This window comes from Scomber scombrus, chromosome 1 (genome assembly GCF_963691925.1).
Source record: "Scomber scombrus chromosome 1, fScoSco1.1, whole genome shotgun sequence".
Classification (NCBI taxonomy): Eukaryota; Metazoa; Chordata; class Actinopteri; order Scombriformes; family Scombridae; genus Scomber; species Scomber scombrus.
The window spans coordinates 1105001-1115000 of record NC_084970.1 but is presented as its reverse complement, the minus strand read 5'-3'; the positions used below and the strand labels follow the sequence as shown (position 1 = coordinate 1115000).

The window sequence follows — 10000 nt, the reverse complement described above, 5'->3', positions numbered from 1 at the left end:
AATTTAAAAATCTGTGATGTCATCACAGTGTAAAGTCTATGGGCCGAGTGGGAACTCATGGGAGGGGCCAGCGGGGGAAACACTACTGCACATGTTCAGTGGGCATGTAAGTAAACCTGGAAGATAGAAACTTCTTTTGGTGTATGCGCCAGCCGAAACAATTCCTATAGGACTGAATGGCTGCCATTTGTGATCCAGTATCCACCTCTTATAATACATCCAAGGATCAGACGCACTGCAGTACACTTCAGAAGATGCTCTTTGCTCTGCTCCACAAGCTATACATGCTATATTTGATGGAAGCCGCGTCAAGCTGCACTGAGGAGCCGGCCAGGAAATCAGACACAGGAATAGTATAGAGCGTCTGCGCTGTAGGGAAGCTTCACAACAGCAAACTGTAAACTACTTGAAACAATGTGAACAACAGTAACATTACTGTCTGTGTACCAAGTAACATCTGTGATGATTTAGAACACAACTTAAACTTATGTATATAAACACATTGCCTCAAAGCATGCTGGGAAGCTCCACCTGCCTACAACATGCTACAATATAACTGTATTTCCTGTTTCTTTTGTTGCCACAACAAACAAAAAAAATTAAAATCTGTGACGCATTCACACTGTTTATATTCTGTTCATGCACCTACTCCTGCTTCTTGGCAGGTAGCTGCATACTAGTGGCAGGTATGCAAATCCTGCGGTTGTATCAGTGTGCTGTTTGAAGCTCATCTAGTGAGACAGCAGAGAGGACAGCCTTTATGTTGTGGAAGTATTTGCATTATTATACAAGGAATTGCAAAGCGTTTCCAAGTTTGGTAACACAAAAGTAATCTGACAAGTGACTTTTCTCAATAGGTAACACTGTAACAGAACAAGTTACTTTTTTAATGGCAGGTCAAATGACTTTTAAAAATAACATTACCCAACACTGCTAATAATCAAAGCTAATTCAGTATGTCCTTGTGTCAGAGAATTTCAAACTAAGTGTTGTCTAATGCTCACATTCCATATCGGTGTGCAGGAAAATGTAATCACGCAATTACAACTACATTATAGAGTGTTATGAAGCATTTCAGTTTGGCTTATATGGGATTTTGACAGAACTAAGCCTCATATAGTTTTGGCAGGCTGTAATTACAACACAGCTTTTTCTACTTTTTGCATGTGTCTTTGTATGTGCATTGAAATATTGTTCTGATTTCAGTGTAACATTACACTATTTACCTTAATATTTCCTTCATAGTAGTTGATTCTGTTGTCTTTCATTATCAGAGTTATGATGACTCATTTGTATGGTTTTGTTTTTCTTTCTCTTCATCCATTGAACCAGTTTGTGCTTGAAGCTCCTCCGTTATACTAAGTGCTGAGTTGTGACAGTCCTGTGTAACCTTTGACTGGAGCTGTGCTGACCTTTGTGAAAGCACCCAATGGTTGAAAAATACTACTTGTGCTGTGATGAAAAGTGGGAGACACATTTAATAAGATGTAACTACATAATAACAAATCCTCACATTGAGACCAAATTAAAAACATTTGCTGTGTGAAATATCAGCCTCCAGCTTCATCTACCGGGTCCTCATTGAGTCTCTGTTATGAATTTGTTAAACTGTAATTTGCAAGGTTTTAAACTTGCAAATAGTTAACCTAATGCTAAGTATTTATTATTTTCAGTGCATTTGCAGTACATTTCTCCTCCACTCCCAGCAAGAGCACCATGGCGAGCAGACAGTTTTTTGCTATTACGTGAATACATCACACTGTGGTTCTCACATTGAGACACTTGAACACTTACCAGACATTTTTTTTCTCTTGCCCTCTTGAACCTTTAAAACAATGTTGCCACATTCTGAGGTTTCAACAAAGACTTTAATGAGTACAATATTCTCATTACCAGTTGCAGTTATAAAATAATAAAAGCTTTAATATGAGCTACTCTAGGGGGATATCACTTTGAACACAGTTGCATTCAAATATATATTTGATTTAATATTACTGATGTGAATGAGACACCGTATGCTGCCTTTGTAATGGCCTTTTCTGTCAATGAGAAGTGTCCAAACCATAACCTATTCATCATGAACAGGGCTAACGAGCTTTGCTTTCTTAATTACGCTCTCCTTTTCTCCTGACATCTGTCGATCACACGCACATGAACACCTAATTGCTTTAATGACCACTGAGGATGATGAGAGCCTTGTTACCGGGTCAATATTTACAGTACAGCTCTTATTTCTCTTGGCTGGTAGCTTCCAGGTGGCATCTGCTGCACCAGTTAACAACCAGTTAAACGCTTCCACTGCACACGTCCTACCTGGGTAAGGTTCCTGTCACTTTCAATGACCATTAATGTCTGACAAGAAGGCATCCTACATCTGTGACAGGAAAGGGTGGGAACCATCCGGAAAAGCAAAGTTACCTGATATGTTTTGTCACCTCTTCCGGTTGCCTGAGCAGGCATTTGCGTTGGTGCGTTTGCTCCGGGGCCTCGGAGTGTCGGACCGCATCTGCTGTGGCTGCTCTCCGCCTGCCAGCTCCTCTTCATGACATCTGAAACTAGCCAGACCAGCGCTGGTTTACACATGAAATGCTCAGGCCACTCAGCCCTGTGAGAGCAAACTGTCAGTCAGCCAGCGTAGGACCTTGAAGCGCTGACCTGCTTGCTGAACTGAGCTGCTCTGCACACCTCTCCTGAGCTGGGAGTGGGAGTAAGAGTATATGATATACAGTCTTTTATCCCTTCTCTCAATCTTTGGGAATGCTGTTTTATTTCTCCTCCCTGAGTGTCTTGGGGAAGTGAAAAAGAAGGAGGCAACGCTGCAGGAGTTCATACTGCAGTTGTTTCACTTCATTTTTAGTCCCTATTTGCCTTGTTTGTATTATTGTAAAGAATTGGTCGGTTGACCCATATTTAAAAACCCCAAGAAAAAACTCTCTTTTGGATCTGGCCATGCACATAGTTTTGGTTTTATTTATCCAAGTTTTGAGATATCTGCCTCTGAGATTTCTTCTTCCAAACCAATACAGCAGAAGTGAATGTAATTTCTTTTGTGGTGCTCACAGCAACTTTATTAAAGTTCCACACATCACAACATCTCTTTCTGGAAACGGCACAAGTGTTAATATCACTACAAAACATTACCCATTGTAATATGTGCTCACCACAAAAATAGTCCCAATGAAAAACTGGTCACAGGTAGTAGTATGGTAGTGGTATCTGCATGGCAAAATACAGTTAAAGGTAAAATATGTTCAAGTTATTTGGGTCAGTTTATCCCTTAAAGGTGCAGTGTGTAGAATTTAGTGGCATCTAGTGCAACAGATTGAAAGAAATGGAATATTATATTGATAAGTAGGTTTTAATTAGTGTAGTTGTTTTCATTAGCTTAGAACGAGCCCTTTATATCATTATAATGAGCGGGTCCTCTTCCACTGAGCCCACCACGTTGCACTGCCATGTTTCTACAGTAGCCCAGAATGGACAAAACCAAACACAGGCTCTATTTATAACATATAGGCAAAGCAATAGATATCAAGTTGGCACCCTAAACAACAGGTGTACTTACAGGCTTTCATAAAACCTGAGCTCATCAACTACACAACTCAACAATTTGTTAACAAATTGGCATTTTGACATTTTTGTTTATGTATGTATTTTATGTACTATGTTTATGTATGTGTGACAGAGGTTAACTACGTCCTGACATAAGCTCTGTATTATGTTTCTGTAGCCATAGGCATGAACGCTTCAAGATGTCGTGTTCTGTGTAATCCATTCTTGATGAATTTTAAAGTTGAAAGGCTTTGCTCGCATGCCACTTGCGTAAATATGAGGGTCAGGTCTGGAGCTCCACTATTAACACTGTCACTACATCAGCTAATGTTAGCAGTATTATCTGCTGGAAGTTGTCATGACCCTTTCGCTCATCCTCAACAGCGCCCTCTAGACCTGTCACAAGAACTACTTTTATTGGACGATATATTGTCTCAGAAATAATCGCGATAAATGATATTATTGTCATTAGAAGATCATTTTATACCACTGATATAATGATAATATAATAGTATAATAATGTAAGGGGGTGGGGGGTGGGATTGGAGAGTGGGTGCTACACTTGTGTAAAAACACAGACTGTCATTATGGTTGTGGACAGAGTTATTTACCTTTAATTCTTCTACAGTCTCCACTCAGGACGTACACAGTGAGGAATGGAGGACACTACTTGTTTAGCCCATGTAACATGAATAGTCTCTTAGCTGCTAATGTGAAGTGTGGAAATACTGAGGTCAAAAAAATGATCAAGCTCATGTCCATGTATCATATGATAAGTCCATATATAGACATGATGATGTTGATATTTATGTTATTGTATGATAAGTCGATAACGTAAGTATTGTGACAGGCCTAGCAGCCTCCTCTTCTTGTCACTGCTCTCCACTGGAATCAACCTGCTCTGTCCAGACTCTGTCCTCCTGCTCTTCATTTGGACTGTTAATGTTATCACTGCGGCTAGGCATGCTAATGCTAACAGGATTTTGCATGGCAGTGGCTTTGGTATTTTGAATAAATGTGTTAACATTAACTTTTTGCAGCATCAACCACAAGATTTGTTTTCTTTTTCTCTCTGACCTTTTCCTTGCTCCATGTTTTCACTTTGTGAAGTGGACTATACAAATAGCATCTATACAAATATCCATTTGTATAGATAAGCATTATTTTCCATTCAAACTGCACTCTTTCTGTCTTGATTTGATTATTTCCTGCTTGACCTCTGACATTACATGGATAGATGCATTCACTAGAGGGGTTGGGGGATGAATGATACTAGCATTTCATGTACCTGCCTTACAATTTTGGAAGCCTGGGCTGTTCCAACATCAAGTGGGCCAAATCCAGCAAGTTGAATATCTTTTAAGATTTATAAGATGTTTTTAAGCCAGTGGTAACAATAATATGATGATTCATTGGATATTATGCCACATGTAATGTACATGACACCTCTGTATGTTGTGTAATTTCCTCTTAGTAATGTGAATTCGTCATTTCAAAATGTTTAATTGATGTGAATCACATCCTGGTCTCATCATTATATTTGTGAAGCCTTCCTCCTTCAATCTAAAGTAGGATGCAGTCTCTATTTTTACGTTTTTTAGTCTTAGTCTTAGTCTTAGTTGTTGGCGAGGATTGTGTGTGTGTGTGTGTGTGTGTGTGTGTGTGTGTGTGGGGGGGGGGGTCAATGATGTTTTTTGTGTACATGTGGTTTATTCAAATTTAAAGGGTTAAAATGTGAAAATAAACGTATGAATAAATCGCACACATTCTTTTTTTGTGGACTCAGCATCAAATTTCTGCTTTTAATCCATTTTGAGAGAATATATTAGAGGATTATGGCAAAAATGTCTAAGTGGTGTAACCATAAAAATTTGTACCAAATCATTCAACTTGCTTAAAAACAGTAAATTCTCAATAAAACACCATATCAACTAGTTTGGCATGATCTTACATTATAACTTTTTATATTAAATAAAGGTAATGGAATACAATTGTTCTAAATATTACATTTACTCTGGGTTACCATGGAGATCAGGAAACATTTACATGTTTTAAATGAAGTCATTATTAGTATAAGTCCACTTAAATACACTGTAGGTGATAAAATATGTAATATTTATCATTCTTTTGTGGTTACACCATTTGACATTTTCAGGAGCATTCAGTCTTACTTTTGGTTAAAAATGGTGCAAATGTCATTTCAAATGTATTTTAAAATGTACATTTTAACAAACCTGATGCTGCTTTTAAAACTATTTTTTAACATATTTTTGAATCGCTCATCTTGACAACCCTTATTTATCACTGACCCGTGTGTGTGCGTTCACGTGTATGTACAGATAGGTAACTGTCTTGGTCTGCTAGTGAGTCCCGGTGGTGAAACAGAGCCAGATGCAGCAGATCACCTCAAACCACTGAAGCTCACATTCCTCCTGAGTCCTGACATACTTATCTCCAACACATACCACTCTGTCAGGGGTCAGCTGCTGGCAGAGACACAGAGAGAAAGACTGAGAGAGAGGGAGGAGGGAGGAGGGAGGAGGGAGGAGGGAGGAGGGAGGAGGGAGGAGGGGAGGGGAGGAGGTTGGGGTGGGTGGGTGCAGCATGTTTGAGAGGAGTAGGTGCGTTGCGTCCCTTCATACCCCTGTGCCCCTCACTTTACCTGGAGGGGATGGAGCAGAGCTTGGAGAAAGAGTGAGGAGACCTCTAACAGAAGGAGGGGGGTGAGTGTGGGTTCTGAGATGAACCCCTAATTATACGTGTGTGTGTTTGTGTGTGTCGGGGGGGGGGGGGGGGGGGTTAGTCAGATCTGGCCTGCGAGGGGAATGGCAAGGTCTATAATCCAGTTAGAGGTAAAAGGGGTGGGGGGGTCGGCGGTCGGGTGGGTGTTTAGCCCCCAGCCCAACAGCAGGCCGGCTCACAGGTCATTGAACCCCCTCTTCTCCTCCTCCACCCTCCTCATCCGCCACAACCCCTCCACAACGGCCTACCTCCACCCTCCACCCTCCACCCTCCACCCTCCACCCACCAGCCGCCCAACCTCTACCTCCTCCTCAGCCTCCCGTCGGGGAAGATTACCAAAGATGGAATATCTGAGGTCACCAGATAAACAACAGCCTGAGAGAGATACAGCATTCATCTTCTTCTTCTTCTTCTTCTTCTTCTTCTTCTTCTTCTTCTTCTTCATCTCTTTCATTATTTCTTACATCTTCTATGGTGAAGCACTGATGGGAAGTGTTTGATCCTGCACAGTTAAGTCCATTGCATGGACACTTGGAGCTTGGCTAAGCTCTTTGGAGGCATACCTACAGGGGGCCCGCGCGCTGTTGATAGCGAGGATGTGGCGGAATTTTTAGATCTTGGCGGGTAGGGTGGTGTTGGAGGAGGGGGAGGGGGGGGGGGTGCAAACAGATGCATACTCCACCAAGGCTCACTCCTCCCATCTTGTTTAAGGCTTACAAAATCGTTGTGAAATTGTGGGGAGATTTTCGAAAATTATCCCCAAATGCACAGATGTACTTCAAAAGTGACATCAAAATACTTGGATTCAACACATATATCTTTCAAAGTTGGTAATATTTGATATAAGTGCCTTTAGCATTCATGTAAACAACACAGATGTGACCAAAGCGGCGTGATGCCGGCCTTTGATCCCGGCGTCTCCGCTTTGATCTGGCTCACAGAGTAAAACATGTATTTTCCGACGGGGGAATACAGGCAGGCGCTGCAGTGAAATGGCCCTGGCAGCATTAGCCAAACATCAGCTTATAGGCTGCGGGTGCAAACCGCCAACACACAGCTCGACAAATTAACTAAACATACTTACCAGCTTCACATGTTTAGGGCAGCGTGTGAGCCCCATGAGCCTTGAAAAATTGTGAGTTGCTGTTCTTCTAATAATGCATTTACAGAAAGCTCCCCCCCCCCCTCCTCCTCCCTCACTGCACCACATTTGAAGATTAATGTAGGAAGGTTGACACGGGTTATGCTGATAGCTTATTTGTACAAGTAGAGACCGGAAAGAGCGTACAGAAAATGAGAGCCACTGAGCTAATACATCTGACCTCCAGGACACCTCCACCGACAAGCGCTGGATTTTTCACCACCAGCGCGGTCGCAAATAATTTGCGCTAATTGGCTTTGAAGGCAATTACTGCGGAGAGAAGACACAGAGGAGGAATGCTGGGGAGAAAGTGGTGCAGGATGAAATGCATATTGATGGTTAGCATCAAAAGCAGGCCTCTTTGAAGTGCTGCGGTGGTGTCAGTGTGTGATAGGAGAGCTGATAGAAAAAAAAACTGGACAGGAGACAGGTTCTTCTTAAGCACATGGCTGGCTGCTAGGAGAGGTCAACTACCCCACAGCAGTGTGTGTGTGAGAGAGAGAGAGTATGCACGTTTGTGTTAGTATCCAAAAGAGATTGTACATACTTAAAGGTCTGAATAAGAGTAGGTCAAAGGATCAGTATTATTCCTGAACACTTTCATTAAGAAAGTCAATCTCTGGTCCTCCAGTGTGCAGCTTTTCCTATTCGAAACAAATTAAAGAGGATGAATACATTGTATAAGTGGATGATACAGATCCAAGTCTGAAAGAAGTTCTGACACAGGAGAACTTTTAAATCCTCCAGAACAGGATTGTGAGTCCTCAATAACAGGATTAATGGGAAATGTAGTCATTTTATGAAAATCTTGTATTAATACACACACTGGCATGGAATAAGATGTATTTAAGATCAGCTAAACTGAGCCCAGAGGGGTGGTCTGATATGTATATGAAGCTTAATTGAGAAATGACAGAATGACATCATTTTCCTTTCCACATTTCATACAGTAGGTTAAGATATTTAGAAATTTAACTGAAATATGAAACAACATATTCAAGAAATCAAGTAACAAATCAATAAATGAACATAAGCATGAAACAAAATGTATAGGCAGCAAAGCAGTGACCTCGCTCCTGAACTAACCCTTTTGGTTGTGGTCAATTTAGATCATAACAAATGGACTGATCTTCAGTTAGATTCTTGTAGTGAAATTGGAAATAAAGTCAAGGACGTATTACATTGTTGGATTTCTAAACTATGCAACCTCTGAATGAAGCCATAACACATTTTCCTCTTGCAACTGAAAAGGTGAATTCATAAGCTTGGTCTAAACTGCTGACTTTGTTTAGTGACCTTTATCTTGCCTCCTTGGGTCCACACAGTGTTCAACAAAAGTAAAGATAGATTCATTAGATTAATATGTGTTCAATCATATTTTAAGAAAGGCTTCTTGCAGTTTCTAGCAGTCTTAAAGGACCATGCTTGAAATAAAGAGCAGCTCTGCTAACATGATAAAAGTTCAAATAAAATAACCCTCAGCAAAAAATGCAGAGGCTCTCACAAATCACATATATTTATTGACTGTGGCAATTGTTTAAGCTGCCATCTACTAACTAAAATGATCATGAGACAAGATGTGTCAGGATCTGATTGGCTTATCACCTGCTAAAAAAATGATAAGATAAGATCCGGGGCTTAGCTCAGAGCACCAGGGCCAATTTTTTTTGGATTGGCTCACATGTGCAGGATTTAGTTTCAAACAAAAAAGAAATAGAAATAATAAATAAATAACTATAAGCAAAGGTGTAAGTAACGAATTACAAGTACTCACATTACTGTAACTGAGAAGCTATTTCGTTTACTTTATATTTGTACATTCATCCATTACTGAGTAAATTATTGATATGTTCTTTAAAAAAAAAAGCTTGTCTTGGACCAGACACCAATCAAATGCATCGTATTGAAAACAGGCCAATCAGATCACAATGTCATTACAAAACAAAGCCAGCACCACAAAAACCAGTCAGTAGCTGGCTGAAGTCACTGTTCAGAAAAAGTGACCTTTAGAAAAAAAATAGATTCAGGGCTTTTGAGAAAACATTGGGGTCTCCATCCCCAGAACTGTCCCAGTGATGTCACTGGAGTCAGAGTCAGTTGTGGCTGAAGACTACAAGTTTGAAAAGCAGGGGAAAAAAATAAGGGTGTTTAGTTAGAAAGCAGTGAGGTTAGCTGCAGCTCCTCATCTCTGCTGGAGTATTGCATTGTAGGTAATGTAGTCAACCTGTTTTCATACGGGAGAATAATCTATGAATTAAAAAGACTTTATCTCTGCTATGCAGTGGAGTATAGTATAATTCCTTGAAAGGGGACACAGTTTATTCAAGTTTGGACAAAGTGGTGACTCAGAACTGTTCTTTAGTTCCAGCAGTGTTGTGGAGGCGTGTACACTGCTTATTATTGTCATTTGAGGGCCACGCTTTGCCTTTTACAAATGTTGTGTTTATTTAAGTGAACTGATGTAATAGCGGCCATTGGCCCTCGGTGTCTGTCACCCTGACTCAGTGGCTAAACTTCTGTAGCCAGTAATTTCTCTCCCCTCTCTCGCCCCTGGAGGGCAACAAT

At 40.7% G+C, this 10000-nt stretch overlaps 1 pseudogene; it reads right to left on the bottom strand.

Annotated features, from left to right (window-relative positions):
- Positions 1–10000, bottom strand: part of LOC133979096 (uncharacterized) — a 47514-nt pseudogene that overhangs the window by 19794 nt on the left and 17720 nt on the right.